The 18,770-nt window shown below is 44.8% G+C and overlaps 1 protein-coding gene across 3 annotated transcripts in view; it reads left to right on the top strand.

Annotated features, from left to right (window-relative positions):
* Nucleotides 1-257: 257 nt before the first annotated feature.
* Nucleotides 258-18,770, top strand: part of RHBDL2 (rhomboid like 2) — a 52,043-nt gene continuing 33,530 nt past the window's right edge. The window contains exons 1-2 of one of the 3 annotated variants that reach the window (XM_042953151.1): nucleotides 258-408; nucleotides 4,353-4,446. The gene's annotated coding sequence lies outside the window, so the exon portion shown is untranslated. Of the gene's footprint in view, nucleotides 409-4,352; nucleotides 4,447-14,575; nucleotides 14,647-18,770 lie in introns of those variants that run through there. The other 2 variants (XM_042953152.1, XM_042953153.1) reach the window with 2 other exon arrangements.

The following is an 18,770-nucleotide window of genomic DNA, read 5'->3' as shown; positions in this document are numbered from 1 at the left end:
GAAGGAAACAGATGTAGACCTAGCGCAGGACGGTAGGACTCGGAGGAGGAACGGAGTTCAATGCCAGGGCCACAGAGAAAGAGCAGAGCCTGTCACAGGCTCCCTGGCTCAGTCCCGGGCAGACGGAGGGGAGGACTCATTCATCCAGGGCCAGCCCAGGAGTGAGACTGCAGAGCTGGCTGGCCCGGCCCAGGCCGGGTGTCAAGGCGGGGAGGGGATTTCCTCAGCCTCCCTCCCCCTGGGCTGGGCGGCTGGGAACCTGTTGGGACGATTTTAGTTTGGGGGAGGGACCAAGGAGCTCCTGGCAGGGAGGGAACTTCAGGGCAGGGGAGCCAGCCCCTTGGCCCAGGCGCCCTGGAACGCGGGGGTGCAGCCTGTCCCGGCTGGGACTGCCGTCGGCCTCCCGAGGTAAGCAGCGGGAGCTGGGACGGGTGGAGGGAGGCCCGCGGTGGGGAGGAGGCCGCGGGGCAGGAAGCGCCAGGGGGGTCAAAAAGGCCGGAGGCCGCGGGGCTCTTGCGGGAAGGAGCCGGCGTGGGGTACTCTCTTGGCAACCTCCCTCCGGGAGTATCCTTCTGGATGGCCGCTTGGGATCCTGCAACTTTCATTTTAAAAGTAACATGTTGAGGGGCGCCCAGCTGGCTCAGTCCGGGGAGCATGCGACTCTTGATCTCAGGTCGTGAGTTCGAGCCCCACCTTGGGTGTAGAGATTCCTTAAGTAAATAAATAAGCTTAAAATAAATAAATAAATAAATAAATAAATAAATAAATAAAAGTAGCATGTTGAGTCAGGAGTGGGGGGGGGGGGCTGTGTCTGGCTTCTCCCCCAGGGACACGGTTGGCAGGGACCAGGTCACGCCACTCTCCTTCAAGGTTCTGGTCGATCACTGGCTCTCTCCCTTCTTCATGTTTCCCCCAGGAAGCAACCTCCCTCCCCACGTCTGTCCCCCAACTTTTTTCTCCCTCCAACCAAGCCAGTTGCTAGACCTCCTTCCCCACATTAGACACCACAGCCATGGGAAACAGCCTCTCCAGCTTCTTCCTGCTAGGCGCCTCCCCAACGTTATTTGTTTCCTCCTTCCTGGTACCGGTATCTGAGGGATTTTGCTCATTCATTTGTAATTATTCATTTGTTTATTCATCACTGTTTGAGCATATACCTGGATTCTGGGGGAGGGGGCACACAATCTCTGGGAATAGGAAAACAGGTATGTATTTCACACGCGTTTAATAATTATAAACTGGTGGGCAGCCTGGCAGAGTGGAAGATTATTTTGGGGTTGCTCAGACACTTGGATTCATATTCCAGCTCTCCTGTTCACTTCCTGAGCACCGGCTTCCTCATCCCTAAAGTGGTGTTGTTATGACGGCAGGAGACAACGCATATCAGGCACCCAGCTGGGTGCCTGGGACGTAGTGGGGGCCTCAATAAACACCTGTGCTCTTTCCTTCTTTGGCTCCCTCCCTGCCCTGCTCCTCCCTACCGCCACCTCCCCTCTCTGTAGGGTTGTAAAGATCTGTGAGACAACCCCTGGCCTTGAAAGCACTTAGGCAGACTTGTAAACCTAGAATGGGTAGCGAAGGGGAAGGTGGAGATGGGAGAGGGAGGCTCAAAAGGGGTGGGGGTGGGACTGGGTAGGGAAGAACTGGACCAGGGCTGGGACTGCAGTGGAGGGAAAAGATGTTCCCAGCAGGCTCTCCTGCAGTTTCTGAATTTGCACTCACATTGAGCAAGTGATGGGAACTACCAATTCCTAAAACCAACTCTGCCTGGCCTCAGGCTAAGGGCTTTTAAATTAAAAAATAAATAAATAAACATTTTTAAAATGTTTATTTATTTTTGAGAGGGAGAGAGAGAGAGTGAGTAGGGGAGGGGCAGAGAGAGATGGAGACAGAATCTGAAGCAGGCTCCAGGCTCTGTGCTGACAGACCAATGCTGCTTGAACCCAGGGACTGTGAGATCATGACCTGGGCTGAGATCTGATGCTCAGTCCACACTGAGCCACCCAGACGCCCCTAAGGGCTTTTAAATGCATTATCTCATTGAATCATAACCCTGTTATGATATTATTATTATCCCCATTTTACAGATGAAGAAATGAAGATACTAACAGGCTAAGCGATTGCCTAAGGTCACATGGCTAGTAACTAATGGATCCAGAATTCAAGACTAGGTCAGACTCTAGACTCCATGCTCTTTGTTCAACTCCTTGTCTTTCAAGTTCCGCTGTATGGGAAAGAACAAAAGGACATGATCATTCTCCCAACTTCCTAGACACCAGTTTCTTAATTCCTGGACATCTCCTGCTCTGGGCTGCTTCGTCCCAGCGGGGAGGAGCACACCTCTTCCTGATTCATGAATTCATTCACTTATTCATCCATCATTCATTCAGTCAAGTGCTCTATTGGTCCCAAGAGGGCAGGGACCATGTCTGTTTGTTCACAGTTGTGTAACCAGCACTTTGTATATCCCTAATACAGAAGTGTTTGGGGTTGCCTGGGTGGCTCAGTCGGTTAAGCCTCCTACTTCAGTTCAGGTCATGATCTGACAGCGCAAAGCTTGCTTGGGATATTCTCTTTCTTTCTGCCCCTGACCTGCTTGCGCACTCTCTCTCTCTCTCTCTCTCTCAAAATAAATAAATATACTTTAAAAAAAAAAAAGAAATATTGCATGAGTCCTTTGTGGCTAAATGGCTCCAAGAAACATTTCTTGATACATTCTGTGGGCTTCCTGATAGGGATTTAAAGATGAATAAAACTGAAGTCTTATCCTCAAGGCACTCACAGCCTTGTGGGGGAGATGGTGATAACACAAAGAAGACATGGTGCCCTAGACAGGAGCAGAGCCTGGAGAGGGAACTATGAGGGGCATTTAATTCTACCATGTTGGCTTTGTTCTCTACTGTATCCAGGGCCTAGCCAATGGCAGGCTCATGGTCGATGTTCAGTAAGGCTTTGCAGAGGAGGTGTTTAGGACAGGGTCTTGAAGGGGTTGTTAGAACTTCACCAGGTGAACAAATTGGGGAGGGAAGATTCTGGCAGAGAGAGATGCTCATGAAAAGGCTTAGTGCAGGGTGGGAGCTGGGATCGCTAGGGACTCAGTATGGCTGAAGCGGAGAGTATATATGGAAGAATGGCAAGAAATGAGGATGGATAAATAGGCAGGGCTCAGGTCATGAGCCTTGTCAAGGACACTAGATTTTATCCCAAGGGTATTGGGTAACTATTGAAGGGATTTAGCAAAAGGAGGACACCATCTGATTTGTATTTCAGAAGTGTGGCTGATGCATGGGGGTCACGGAAATGGCACCAAGATCTCTAGGCCTAACAGAGTTCCTACCTGTCTGAGCAAATGAACCTTTCTTTTTAGGATCTGGGTTAGGACTTCCTTTTTTGGGCTTCATAATGGTTCATGAAGGGCCTCCTAACTTGCCTTGTGTCCTGATCTACTGGTGCTTTGTCCTCAGCTGTTTGCTGGGTTACAGCCAATCCATTTTTTTTTTTAAAGTTTATTTATTTATTTTGAGAGAGAGAGACAGGGCGGGGGGGGGGAGAAAGAGAGAGAATGAATGGGGGAGGGGCAGCGAGAGAGGGACAGAGAGAGAATCCCAAGCAGGCTCTGCACTGTCAGCGCAGAGCCTGATGCGGGGCTCGAACATATGAACCGTGAGATCATGACCTGAGCCAAATTCAAGAGATGCTTAACTAACTGAGCCACCCAGGTGCCCCTGATCTATTCTTTTTAATAAAAGTATTGAAATATACAAATGATTTACATTTGCATAATTGGGAGCAAATTTTGGGGTATACTGCTTGCTAATTTGTGCTTTCTTACGTAAAGGAGAGAGAAGGAATTGTAGGTGGGACACCAGGAATTATATTAGGCTCTGAATATGCCCTGGAGTTTGTGTTAAATATGGAACTGGGGGTACGTGGGCATGGATAGCTTTCAGAGAATCAGTTTCCAGACCTTCAGATTCTATAGGTATTTCCTAACAGCAATCTGCTTGACTGGATTCTTTTAGGTTATCCTTGTGAACTCTCTTCCTCCCTCCCTTCCTTCCTTCCTTCCTTCCTTCCTTCCTTCCTTCCTTCCCTGCTTCTTCCCTTCCTTCCCTTCCTTTCCCTTCTGGCTTCCCTTCCCTTCCCTTCCCTTCCCTTCCCTTCCCTTCCCTTCCCTTCTTTCCCTTCCTTTCCCTTCTGGCTTCCCTTCCTTTCCCTTCCCTTCCCTTCCCTTCCCGCTTCATGTCCAATGTGGGGCTTAGACTCAAGACCCTGATATTGAGAGTCACATGCTCTACCAACTGAGCCAGCCAGGAGACCCTAACTCTGCTTTTGTTGTTTCCCTTCTCTAGCTTTACTAGATTTGTCCTGAATCATTCTATGGTGCATTGCTTGGGGATTTAAAAACCAGGACAATTGGAGAATGCTTTGTTCCTGAGAGATTAGGTAAGATAAACTGAAGGGGTGGTGCCTTACTACAGACTCTTAGAATTTACTTTTCATTTGTTTTATTATTATTTTTTAAGTAAGCTCTACACCAACTTGGGGCTTGAACTCACAACCCCTGAGATTGAGAGCTGTGTGCTTTACTGACTGAGCCAGCCAGGCACCCCAGCAACCACAGATTTAATAAGTCACCCAAGGTCACAGAGCTATTAAGTGGCAGAATCAGAACTTGAACTCCAGAACCTCCCCTCTAGAATTTGTGCTTTTACCCATTATGCTACTCTACTTTAAATGTATGTGCCTTAGCTCTTTTTCTATTGTATCATAGAGTTAATTGGGACCTGAGTTAATTGTCATGGGGATATAGATAAACTCATTTGTAGAAATTTTAAAAATGAAGGTGGATTTTCTTACAGGTAGAGAATTATTCTGGTTTGGCAGATTGGTTTGACAGTAAGGCCTGACTTTAACAACTGGATTACATGGCAGACATTTTTCATAAATTGAATCAGCTAAATCTATAGCTTCAAGGTTTAGATGCATGTTTCTAATAAGACTATGCCAGAAAATTCTCTTTTGGTATTTTTAAAAGATTTTATTTTTAAGTAATCTCCACACCCAACGTGGGGCTCGAACTCACAACCCCAAGATCAAGAGTTAACTTACTCTACCAACTGAGCCAGCCAGGCACTCCCCAGAAAATTCTATCTTGGAAACTATTTTAACTTGTGAAAAATAATTTTAGTCATTATCATAAAAATGTGTGAAAGGGTCATAGCTTTTTCAAAATCTGATGGGGGGGGGGCACCTGGGTGGCTCAGTCAGTTGAACCTCTCCCTTCAGCTCAGGTCACATCTCATGGTTTGTGAGCCTGAGCCCCGCATCAGGCTCTCTGCTGTCTGCCCAGAGCCTGCTTCAGATCCTCTGTTTCCCTCTCTCCCTGCCCCTCTCCTGCTCACGCATACTCACTCATTCTCTCTCTCTCTCTCTCAAAACTAAATAAACATAAAAAAAAAATCTAATGGGGATTCGTGAGCAAAACAATGTGAAGACTTCTGGCATATGGTATACATTACACATCACTGGCCATGTGCATCATGGTGGTGATGAGGTTCGTGGTCAGGACTCAGGAGCTGAAGTGGCTTGTCCGCAAGTAAGCGGAGGCAGAAGTGAAGCAAGATCAGGGTTTTCTGATTGCTGTGATTTCTATTACTCCATACTTCCTTCCTTCTCCATTTCTCGATGGCTTATTTAGCAAACTTTTACTGAGCACCTACAGTTGGAGTAAAAAATACACATTTTCTATTTTTTCTGCAGTTCATATTCGAGTAGAAAAGACAGACAATGAATAAACACATCAGATATTTTTAGATGGTGACAAGTGCTGGGAGCAAATAAGCTGAGGAATGTGATAGAATATCTGGGGTGAGCAGAGGGGTGGGTCAAGGAAGACTTCCTAGGGAGGTGCTCTTTGTTATGAAGGAGGTAGCCTTGTGTATATACATTAGGGTGTGTGGGAGGGGTGAAGGGGTGAGGGAGAAAGGTTTAGGTCAAGGGAACGGCAAGTGCAAAGACCCTGAGGCAGGAGAAAGCTTGGGGTGTTCCTGGGATAGAAAGAAGAACTTGTGGAAAACATTATGGAATTTCCTAAAAAAAATTAAAAATTGAAATGGCATGTGATCCAGTAATTCTTATTCTGGGTATTTACCTGAAGAAAATGAAAACACTAATTCATTTTTTTTTAATGTTTATTTTTTTAATTTTGAGACAGAGAGGAGCAGAGAGAGAGAGAGAGAGAGAAAGAGAGAGAGAGGGAGAGAGAGAATCCTAAGCAGGCCCCAAGCTGTTGGGGTAGAGCCTGACACAGGGCTTGAACTCATGAACCATGAGATCATGACCTGAGGCGAAATCAAGAGTCGGATGCTTAAGTGAAGCGACTGAACCACCCAGGCACCCTGAAAACACTCATTCAAAAAGATGCCCGCACCCCTATGTTTATTGTAGCATTATTTACAATAGCCATGATAGGGAAGTAACCTCAGGGTCCACCAGTAGATGAATGGGTAAAGGAGATGTGATATATACAATGGAATGCTATTCAGCCATAAAAAAGAGTGAAATCTTGCCGTTCGTAACAACGTGGATGGACCTAGAGGGTATTATGCTAAGTGAAATAAATCAGACAGAAAGACAACTACTTTACTTATTTGTGAAATCTAAAAAACAAAGCAAATGGATAAACAGAGAATAAGCTGGTGGTTGCCAAAAGCAGGTGGAGGTGGGATAGGTGAAATAAGTGGAGGGGATTAAGGGGTACAAATTTCAACTTATGAAATAAGTCATGGGGATGAAAAGTACAGCATAGGAATATAGTCAATAGTACTACAGTAATGTTATATGGTGACAGGTGGTAACTACACTTATTGTGGTGAGCATTTTGTAATGTATATAATTGTTGAATCATTATTTTGTATGCCTGAAACTAATAATACTTCAATAAAAATATTTCATTTTTTTTCTTTTAAAAAAAATTTTTTTTAATGTTTATTTATTTTTGACAGAGACAGAGACAGAATGCGAGGGGGTTAGGGGCAGAGAGAGAGGGAGACACAGAAGCAGAAGCAGGCTCCAGGCTCTGAGCTGTCAGCACAGAGCCCGATGCGGGGCTCGAACTCACGAGCTGTGAGATCATGACCTGAGCTGAAGTCGGATGCTCAACCGACTGAGCCACCCAGGCGCCCCCAAAATAATATTCCAATAAAAATACATATATATAAAAGGGAAACAGTGTATAAAAGAAAAAATAGAGGTTGGGGGAGAGTGGTAAAATTCTACAAAGAAGGCAGAAGTTAGGTTGTGCAGGACCTTACCAGCCTTGATAAGGATCTTGTATTTATCTGGAAGACAGTGGGAAACCATTGAGAGGTGTTTTCTTAATGTTTATTTATTTTGAGAGAGTGAGAGTGTGAGAGTGCGAGGGGGGGAGGGGCAGAGAGAGAGGGAGAGAAAATCCCAAGCAGGCTCCGCGCTGCAGCCCAACATGGGGCTTGATCCCACGAACTGCGAGATCAAGCCCTGAGCCGCAATTAAAAGTTGGTCGCTCAACCATCTGAGCCACCCAATTGCTCCCCTTTAAGAGGTTTTAAGGAGAGAGTTGCTATATTCTGCTAGACTCTGATTTATAGTCGTGTTTGTTTTGGAGGGCGGGGGCAGGAGTGGAAACTGAGATGGAGACTATTTCAGGTAAGACATCAGCAGTCTACTCTCTGGAGGGATACCAAGATGGACAATGCTAATGGGAAGGCGGAATGGTATGGGACGCCATTCTGTCTTCTAGTTCTGGTGACGTATGTTGGTAACTATTGCTGTGTTAACAAATCACCCCAAAATGTGGTGGCTTAAAACAATCATTTTATTTTGTCATGATTTTGTGGGTCTGGAATTTGGGCGGGGTCCAGCTGAGCCGTTCTTCTGCCCTCTATGGTATTGGCTGGCGTCACTGACTTGGCTATATTCAGTTGGTGGATGAGCTGGGCTATAAGGTCTAAGAAGGCTTCACTCACTCATAAGTCTGGCACCTTGGTGCTCTTCTACATGGTCTCTCTCTCCATATGAGTAGCTTGGACTTCCTCATAACATAGTGGCTTCAGGGTATCAGCCTTATTATTATTAGTTTTTACTTTAAAAAAAAATGTTTACTCATTTTTGAGAGAGAGAGAGAGAGCGTAAGCTGGGGAGGAGCAGAGAGAGAAGGAGACAGCGGATCCAAAGCAGGCTCTGTGTTGACAGCAGAGAGTCCGCTGGTGCGGGGCTCAGACTCATGAACTGAGAGATCATGGCCTGAGCGGAAGTTGGGTGTTTAATTGACTGGGCCACCCCACGTGCTCCTTTAGCTTCTGTTATTATTATTTATTTGTTTTTTAAAAGTAAGCTCTATGCCCAACATGGGGCTTAAACTCAGGACCCTGAGGTCAAGAGCTGCATGCTTTACAGCCAAGTGCCCCAGTAGCCAACTTTCTTATATGGAATCAGGTTTCCAAGAGGAACAAGAGTGGGGGCTGCAGGCTTAAGGCTTGGCCTTGGGAGGTGCTACTTCTACCTCGTATTATTGGTCAAAGCCTGTCACAGGGCTAGCCCAGATTCAAGGACGGGAGAAACAAATCCCACTCTATCTATCTATCTATCTATCTATCTATCTATCTCTATATCTGTGTATCACACTAGGTTTCTGTGAACAGATTAACTGTAATCACCCTGCTGGTGCTGACTCACTTTATAAATCTAAATCACAGTATACCGTGTTGGAACAATGTGTAGAATTTTATTCCTTTCTGGATGGGGAGGGCCTGGAAACAGGAGGTATTTTGTTTTGTTTTGTTTTGTTTTTTTCTTTGTGTTTCCAGAGCCCAACATACAGAAGGCATTCAGGGAATGCTTGTCCAGTGAATGCATACATCATGTAAGAATTCATTGGTCATTAAACCACGGTGTACAGAAGAATCCCCTGGGGAGCTGTCAAAAAGGCATGCCGATTCCTGGGCAAGACCCCAGCCCAGACCCTCTGAATCCAAATCTCTCGGGTATGAGCTTTCAGTCTGGGTTGCACATTAAAATATACAGTATCCAGGCCCTAGCTCCAGAGGCTCTGATGCCATTGTTCTGGGGTGAGCCCAAACATCAATATTTTTTTATAATCTTCTCAGATAATTCTGATGTGTGGCCAAGGTTAAGAACCACTGCCATAGGATTAGAACCAGCCACTTTCACCTGACCTCCCCGGATGATTCTGATGTAGGTGGTCTATGACAGGTGACTGTCCTCAGTTTGCCCAGCACTGTCCTGATTTTAGCGTCCCAAGTTCTACATCCCAAGAAATCCCTAGTCCCGTGCACACTAGCACAGTTGGTCATTATCAAAAGACCACTGTTCAAGAAACATTGCCAATGAGGTACTAAAAGACCTTTTGAAAAGTACCTACAAATATCTAATGAAAGCAATGATTCTGCCTCCTTACTTAAGGCGCTAACGTAGTAGTATCATAATGCTATCAAACAGAGTCCTCTCCTTGAATTAAGGAAGAAGTGGCTCAGGGTCAGTGTCTCTCTTGAGCCCTGCACTCTGGTATGCTAGGTCTGTTAACGTAGCTAAATAGGGTGTCCATCCCTGGGAATTCTTCCATATTCCTTAGTGTACACGAGGCAGCTTTGAAAGCCTGACCACAATCAACAAGGATGATGTGTTGAGGACAGTATGAGGTACAGGATGAGGTTCTTGTGTCTCTACACCAGTGTGTATTATTGTTACTATTACTTATATTACAATAAGGTACAAATATATATGTCATATCTTAGATAGCTCTGGGGAAAGTAGTATAGTATAGTGGAGAGCTCAGGATGGCCTCAGAAAAATGGCCTTATGTCCCAGCTTTCGTGTGACTGGGTAGGTATCTGATCACAGTTGCCTCTTTTGTTTTCATTGCTCGTCTGTAAAATGGGAATAATAATGATGTCATCTTCACAGGGCAGCTAGGAGGATCCAATGAAATGGTATAAGTGAAAGTGGTTCTGTAGACTAGGAAGGGGGGGATATTACAATTGCTGTTAATGGGAGAGACACAAAAAGACATTTTCCTATTGAGAGGCCTTGCCCATGACAAAGGCCCCGGTTCCCCACCCCGAATCACAGCCACGGTTGTGTGGGATTCCAAGGGAGAAGCTTTTAATACATAGTGGGTGTGCAGAGACCTCGGGAGGCAGAGTGTCTCTGCCTTAGTTACCCTCAAAGTTGAGTGCAAGTTTGCTTTGCTTTAGGAATAAGAAAAACTTCTGGAAAAGGGGGTTTGTGAAAGCATTTTTTGTTTTTAAATCTTTTGCTTATTTGTTCTGAGTGTATCCTCAGAGATGTAGCAAAAAGAAAACAACCACAGCCACAAACCCATAATATTGAAAGGCTGGTTCTTAATTTCTGTAGCTAAAAAAGCGCTCTTTCAGGCTAAACCACAGAGATTGCTGCAGGCCCCTGGAACTGGGCATAATGATGGTTTGCAGTGTGATGAAGGAGGCTGTTAATCTCTGTGGCCCAGAAGCCCAATCTGTGGCCTCTCCAATTACCCAGGTTGCCTAGCAACGCCACCAAAAGCCTCCCCGCCAGGTCCGGCTGGGCAAAAATTGGGTACACCCAGCACAGCCTGCCGCCCAGCCTCCTGGGCTCCCAGGCCACATCAAGGCAGGACTCAGCCTTGGCAAGGGCCGGCCTGGTACCAATGAATGGGTGGGGCCAGCTGTTTAAAGAAACAATTCAGATATTTAGAACCTACTCATTTGAATGCAACTAGCAAAACAGCACAAACTAATGATCGAAAGTCTCTTTCTGCCAAAGAGGAGTTGTCCTAAGGCGGGTGGCTGTGCCTGTGCTCTCCTGGGTGAGATGAAGAAGGGAAGGTGAGCCTGACTTAGTCCTCTGGGTTTTCAGAGAGGCAAATCCCTTTCCTTTCCTGGGTGCCTATTTCCATCTTGACTCCCTGTGGCAGCAGTGGGAATGGTGGGGATTCCCAGCCCCATCCTCTGGGCTGATGGCCTGCCACTTGGAAACCCCCAGGCTCTGGTGTGGGTCTGTTTGGGGAGCTGGGGGAAGAAGAGGGAGATTAGGGTAGAGGGAAGGACGGGATGAACATAATCAACATAAAGATGTACGCTTCTTTAACACTTGGTGCACAGAAATCACAGGGCCGAGGAGCACACAGGGTCTGTGGGTCAGACACCCTGGGTTCCTCTCCCAGCTCTCCCCTCACTGGCTGCGTTACCTTGATCAAGTTACTTTGGAGCCTGAGTTTCCTTATCTATAAAATGGGGGTGTTATTATCCTGTTTTATTAAAAACAATTTTTTTTGTTTTTATCCTATTTTATAAGGTCGTGAAAATTAATGAAGAGAATGCTCATTAAGTGCTTAGCATAGAATCTGGCAGGCAGTAAAGTGCCCACTCCTATGGCAACTCTTATTTCATTTGCTTCTTACAATGATTCTGTGAGATACTAAGGAGAGAAAGGGGGTCTGTTTGACAGCTGAGGACACTGAGGCACAGAGAAATGAAGGACTATGCTGGGAGCAGAACTCGGATCTTCACAGTGCTGAGCAAAAAGTCAGCTGACGAGTCCTTTTGTAGCCATGAGGGTGTGGTGGCTCTGTGGGTCTCCTCTGACAGGTCAGCGATGGGAATGATAATAGGATTGAATGTAGAGGAAAAGGGTAGTGGGAGGTGCTTTTCAACAAAAAGTGATGTAAGAGTTTTGGTTAATGTGGTCTGGATAGATTCCCCTCTCCTTCCTTCCAGTATCCATTTTTTGTTTGTTTGTTTGTTTTCAATGTTTATTTATTTTTGAGAGAGAGCAAGCAGGGGAGGGACAGAGAGAGAGAGGGAGACAGAGGATCTGAAGCAGGCTCTGTGCTGTCAGCGCAGAGCCTGATGCAGAGTTTGAACTCAGGTGAGATCATGACCTGAGCTGAAGTTGGGCGCTTAACTGACTGAGCTGCCCAGGCTCCCCTCCTTCCAGTATTCTTTCAAATAAACTTTTTATTTTGGAATAATTTTAGATTTACAGAAAAGTTGCAGAGAGTCTGTTTACCCTTTACACAGGTGTAAGTATTTTCCAAACTCCTCCTGTGTGCCAGGAACTCTCTGTTGGATGATCACAGAGTTTGTCAGAGGACTGGACCCTGGAGTCCTTACTTTGTGGTCTCAAAGGTGCTGCTGTCTCTACGTCACTTGTCAGAGATCTGCTAAATCTACCCAATTAGTGTTTTCAGGAGTGGGGCCCAGGAAGCTGTATGGAAACTGATGTTGAAAAACAAATGCTCAAGGAGATTCTAAGGCATAGCCAGTTTAGAGAACTACTGGTCTGGGGGGCAGACTGTCCAATTCACTGTGCACATGAGAGAGAGCCATGGTTCAGAGCATGGAAGGGACAGGCTCCAGCTCACACAGCCAGGAAGTGGCAGAGTCTAGACCAAAGAACAGGTTTCCTGGTTCTGTGCTCTCCTTGCACTGTGTCTCCCTCACACAGAACAAGAAATGAGTTTAACTTATAACAGGAAGACCGCAGGTAGAAGAGTTTCTTGGCTATTCAGGTGTTATTAGGTTCTTGGTTGCAAGGGCAGAGAGTGATTCAGGTTGATTACATCAGTGAATAAATTTTATTGAAAGCACATTGGGTGGGAAAATAAAAACTATTTCTCGACTCCTATTCACACTTCTGACACCAAATATGTGGGTTTTTCACACCAAGCAATTCTGCCACTAACTTCCCCACTGGCTAAGGGCTCAGTTTCATATGACTGCTCCCCACTTCAAACCCCAGTTGCAAGTCTGGACTTCCAGTACTTTTGATCAACTGGCTGTAATTTGGGGTTTCTGTGACCCTTCCCCCCACCCCACTTCCTTGGGCTTAATAATTTGCTAGAACAGCTCACAGAATTTAGGAGAGGGCTTTACTTATTAGTACTGGCTCATCATAAAGGATACAAGTCAAGAGCAACCAAATGAAAGAGATGCATAGAGCAGGGTATACAGGAAAGGATGTAGAACTTCCATGCCCTCTCTGGGTGTTTTGTTCTCCCAGCGCCTCACTGTGGTTACCAACCTGGAAGCTCTATGAACCTTTTGCTTAGAGTTTTTATGGAGGTTCCATTACATAGGCATGATTGGTTATTGATTTTTGGTGATGAAGCTCCATCTCTAGCCCTTCTTCCATTCCCAGAGGTGGGCCTGCAAATTCCAACCCTCTAACCTCTAATCCCGTGGTCATTTCCTTAGGCAACCAGCCCTATCCTCCAAGAGTCACTTCATTAGCATAAACTCAGGTGTGGTTGAAAGGGGCTTATTATGAATAATAGAAGATGCTCCTCCCACCCCTGTCACTCAGGAAATTCCAGAGGTTTTAGGAGCTCTGTGCCAGGAACTGGGTGGGAAAATATTTGTTTTTTAGTATTTCACAGTATCACAGGTAGGTTACAAAATCACTGGAAGGCTGCAGAAACCAGGTTTGGGAAATAAGCCGAGACAAAGGGAGACCTAAGAGTTGTCCTAAGGCGGGTGGCTGTGCCTGTGCTCTCCTGGGTGAGATGAAGAAGGGAAGGTGGGCCTGACTTAGTCCTCTGGGTTTTCAGAGAGGCAAATCCCTTTCCTTTCCTGGGTGACTATTTCCATTTTGACTCCCTGTGGCAGAGAACTACACCAAAATCATCACAGAGCCAGGTAGGTGAAAATGGCCCTATTGCTTCTGCAGCTCCATGTTCATTGCTGCAGCCTGTATCCAAGATACAGCTGGCCTTGGATGCTGGATGTCAAACTGACCCAATGGCGAGCCTGGACAGTGGACACTGTTGCCACTGCTTTATCGTCACCACTGGAAAGAACTTAACCAGTCTTGAAGCTCCAGCCTCAAAAATCCTAAGCAAATGCAGCTAATGGGTCAAGCCCAAGTTACATACCTGAGCCCCAGTTGCCTAGGGACCTGGAACAGTTAGGATTGGGAATTTTTACCTTCTGTAGTGGGAAGTGGTCCCTGCTGCCCAGCGGGATTCATGAGATTGGGAATTCTCCAAGAACTCTGACAAATGACCATTATATAAGCATTATCAAAAGAATGTACTGGGAGTCCTTGACATGTGCAGATTCAACACTTAACATTTTTCATATTTCATTAGCTACCCTCAAAGGCCCGTTGTGAATGAATGTGAACTGAATGATTTTGCTAGTCATTTAGTTAGTGAGCCAGGCCCATCATTCCACTTTGACATCTCACATGACTTCACTCTTCTCTACTAGTTACAGCCTTTATGTAACCTGCATGTAGTGACTAAAGTCTTTGTTTCTTGTTGGAGTAGAAAAGACTCCTAAAAATAAATCACTTGGTAGTGCCGGAAATAGAAATGAGAAGAAAGTGAAGAGGTTTGAGAAAGTGACTTTTATTTTTTATGTTTTGCCACAGGTAGAAGTCTTGGGTACATTGGCATGGAATGTCAGGTTCAGTGGTGTCTAGGATCCCTGACACCAAGAGATGTATGATGTACGTCACAGAGATACAAGGAAAAGTGCTTTGGCAAGTTGTTTTAATGAGTGCTTCAGCCAGTGAAGAAACTGGTCTTCAAGAGAGAAGTTAAAGTTTACATAAAGACGAAAGAGGCACAATTAATGAACCAAGGTTCTATTTTCTTTTCTTCTTTGGGACCTTGGGTGCAGAGTGTTGAACATAGTTAATTGATATTTCTCACATAACAAACTTTATAAATAACCTTACACCTGCAATTATAGAATTATTTAGGGTCTGAAATGCAATCGCTTAGAATTTTCTGGCCATAATTTTAACATAATTTTGGGAGATACTATATGGTTTACTAAGGCTCTTGAAAGGTCTTTAAAAAATTTTTTTTTAATGTTTATTCATTTTTTGAGAGACAGAGACAGAGTGTGAACGGGAGAGGGGCAGAGAGGGAGGGAGACACAGAATCTGAAGCAGGCTCCAGGCTTCGAGCTGTCAGCACAGAGCCTGATGCGGGGCTCGAACTTGTGAATGGCAAGATCATGACCTGAGCCAAAGTCAGACACCTAACCCACTGAGCCACCCAGGTACCCCAGCTCTTGAAAGGTCTTTGGAAAAATCTCTTGCCATTGTCAAGGGTCTCCTGTGTAAATCTCCTTATGGAAATCTCTCTCTACATTAAAAAAATTTTTTTTTCATGTTTATTTATTTTTGAGAGAAAAGAGACAGAGCGTGAGTGGGGGAGGGGCAGAGAGCTGGAGACACAGAATCTGAAGCAGGCTCCAGGCTCTGAGCTGTCAGCACAGAACCTGATGTGAGGCACAAACTCACAAACCGCTAGATCATGCTAGATCATGACCTGAGCCAAAGTTGGACGCTTAATCCACTGAGCCATCCAGGCACCCTCTACTTTTTTTTTTTTTTTTAAGGCAGAAGAGTGTTCTGGGTAAATGAGCATTGCCCCACCCTTTCCAATCCTTGGCCAACACAATGGCTCCATGATTCATATCATGAGCAATACTTATTCCACACAAAGACAGGATGTAAGGAAGTTCTTTCCAGTTTTCCTCTAATTTCTTTTTTAAGTTTATTTATTTATTTATTTTGAGAGAATGAGAGAGAGGCGGGGGGAGGGGAGGGGCAGGGCAGAGAGGGAGGGAGAGAGAGAGAGAATCCCAAGTAGGCTCTGCACTGACAGTGTGAAGTCCGATGCAGGGCTCAAACTCAAACTGTGAGATCATGACCTGAGCGGAAACCAAGAGTCAGATGCTTAGCCGGTTGAGCCTCCCCACTTTTCCTTTCCTTGAGAATCCTTGCTGGGGTACCTGGCTGGCTCAGTTGGTAGAGCAGTTGACTCTTGATCTCAGGGTTGTGAGTTTGAGGGCCACATGGGGCATGGAGCCAACTTTAAAAAAAGGAATACTTGGCAACCATGAAGAGAAAGTCTTTGATGCACAGGGGGAATATCTTCATTTTAACTTGAAGAACATGAGTCTTTTCTACTCCTCCAGCATTCTTTTTAACAGTCCACCTTCGTTGTTCCATACTGGTAGGATGAGGACTTTTCACAGCAGCGCCACCTGATTTTGATCTGGGTGGGGGGGTGGGGCGGAGAAGGAGAGAGACAGAGAGATTTCAACAGAGTTGACAGCCACCTGCTAAAGATAAAAGGAAGGAGGTGAGGCACAACATCAAGCCAACATTAAAGAAAGCTCAAGACACCTGGATGATTTTTGCTTAGTAAGAAACACAATCAGTGCGGTAAATAAGGCCTCTCAATATATCACACTGTGATGAGAGTGACAAAGTGAATAATTTGATAGCTGCAGATGCATTTATATCTCTTTAAGACTATGATGTGTTGTATTCATTGCTGACTTGTTTTGAGACTCCTGCTTTATTTAATTGGGCCTCCAAAAATTCCGGTAATCTAAAGTATGCTTCCAGAGACCCTACCCCAACTTTGACCTGTAGAGCCCATGGAATATCCAGGCCACGCCCACGTAGGGACAAAATTAACGCCATAACCTTAGATTAGCCTAGGGAGGAAAACATTGGACCCGGGAGCAAATGTGCTGGTGAGCAGATTTCAGCACAGTGTAAGGAAGAACTAACTACCTAAGGATTGGAACAGGCAGGAAATGCAACAACCCAACTGAAGTACATTCTAGTTCTTTGTGATTTTTCACTGCTGTAAATTGTTCTGCGCTGAACATCTTTGAAATATAGCTTTGTATACTTGCTCAGATACATTTGCAGGATAGATTTCTAGGAGGAGGGTGGTTCTGTTGAAAGTTATATGCTTTTCTATTTTGGGCAATTACTGCCCAGTTGCCTTCCCAAAAGGCTGCACCTGTTTCCCACAGCCCCAAAAGTATGGATAGTCTTTTCATTGTTTGATTACTAATGTTTCCAGGGTGGTGAGCTGTGCTCAGAAATTCAGGTGTGGGAGCAGAAGATAAACAGGAGTGGGAGGGACAGGGAATGTCAGAGACTGGAAGTATTGAGAAGCAGATGTTGGAGAGATGGATGAATCAGGGAGAGGCCCCTGTCTCCAAGCAACAGGGCACACAGACGGGGAGGGAAGTCAGAGTGTGACCGTGATTGAGAAGAGAGGTAAACCCCAAACCCTGCAGTGGCCACCAACGTTTTCATCTGTTGCAAGAGGCTGATGTAGCTAGAACTACATGTCAGATCTGTCTACTCTCCCTGCCAAGGAAGAAAGCACAGCCACAGTGAGTCTTGCCTAAACCGAATGGGGCAGATATCTTTGCAGCACAGGAAATACATTTCATTAAAATACCTAAAGTGGTGGGCTTGACTTTGTAAAATTTCTGGAAAGTTTGAAGTCTGGAGAAAAGAGAAAATTTTGAGGAAATGTAAGCCTTAGTTTTCTAGTTCCTTTTATAGCTATCAAGTTATATTAACATTGTAGAATTTTATTTCCTCATAAAGTGATCGTGTATGGTATTTCAATTTACAGTAGAGCTTATTAACACAATGTTAATCATCACTAGTTGAACTTATTTTTAAAATACTTTAGGGGCGCCTGGGTGGCTCAATCGGTTGAATGTCCGACTTCAGTTCAGGTATGATCTCACAGTTTGTGAGTTTGAGGCCCGCGTCAGGCTCTGTGCTGACAGCTCGGAGCCTGGAGCCTGCTTCGGATTCTGTGTCTCCCTCTCTCTTCTGCCCCTCCCCTGCTTGCACTCTGTCTCTGTCTCTCAAAAATAAATAAACATTAAAAAAATTTTTAAATGCTTTAATATTTGCAGTTAAACACTGTGAGTCTCCAACCCACACTGTGTTTTGGCAATCGTGAGAAGTCACAAAACTGGAAATAGTCAACAGCATTCAAGGAAAATTAATGCAATAATTAGGTCTCCAGACTTAGTGTCTGTCCCTGGGAGGCCGGGTGAGTGGGAAGGTGGAAGATGTAGGGGAGGGAGGAAGACTTTCTTTTCAGAAAAGTTGCTGGGGGAAAAGTCACATGGAAGGGGAATTCTCTTCTTCCCTAAATTTTCTGAATATAACCTATTGTAATGTGGAAACTGCCTAATGAAGTATTTTTAAGAATAAATTCAGTATGAGTTGATTTCCAGTAACTTGCAGTATGAGTTGATTTCCAGTAACTTACAGTATGAAAATAGGCCCTAGACTCAGCCCATCCCTTTCATCTTTCCAGCCAGCCAACCATCCATCCATCCATCCATCCACCCACTCATCCGTCCATAGCTAATAATAAAATTATGGAGTGTTTCCCATGTGCCAGATACTATTCTAAGTGCTTTACATGCATTACCTCAAATAATCTTTTCTTAGGATTTTTCAAAATGCTTGTCTATTTATTTATTTATTTATTTGAGAGAGAGAGAGAGAGAGAGAGAGAAAGAGAGGGAGGGAAAATGAGTGAGATCATGACTTGAGCCAAACACTTGAGCCAAAATCAAGAGTTGAGGCTTAACTGACTCAGGAGCCCCCATTACCTCCAACAATCTTTCCAACAATGCTACAAGGTAAGTTCTATCATTATCCCCACTTTAAAATGGAATCTGAGAGTTTCCCAATAAGTTAAATATAGAATTACTATATTAATTATTATACTTAGTTATATACTTATATTAATTATACTTATTATTACTGTACTTAATTAATTACTATACTAAAGGAATGAAGTCCTGGGGCACCTGGCTGGCTCAGTAGGTGGGGCATGTGACTCTTTTTTTTCCTTCTTCAAATTTATTAAATTCCAGTTAGTTAATGTGCAGTGTAATATTAGTTTCAGG

The sequence above is a fragment of the Panthera leo genome, chromosome C1, assembly GCF_018350215.1.
Source record: "Panthera leo isolate Ple1 chromosome C1, P.leo_Ple1_pat1.1, whole genome shotgun sequence".
In the NCBI taxonomy this organism is placed as follows: domain Eukaryota; kingdom Metazoa; phylum Chordata; class Mammalia; order Carnivora; family Felidae; genus Panthera; species Panthera leo.
The sequence above is the reverse complement of the archived record's forward strand: the minus strand, read 5'-3'. Positions and strand labels throughout refer to the sequence as shown.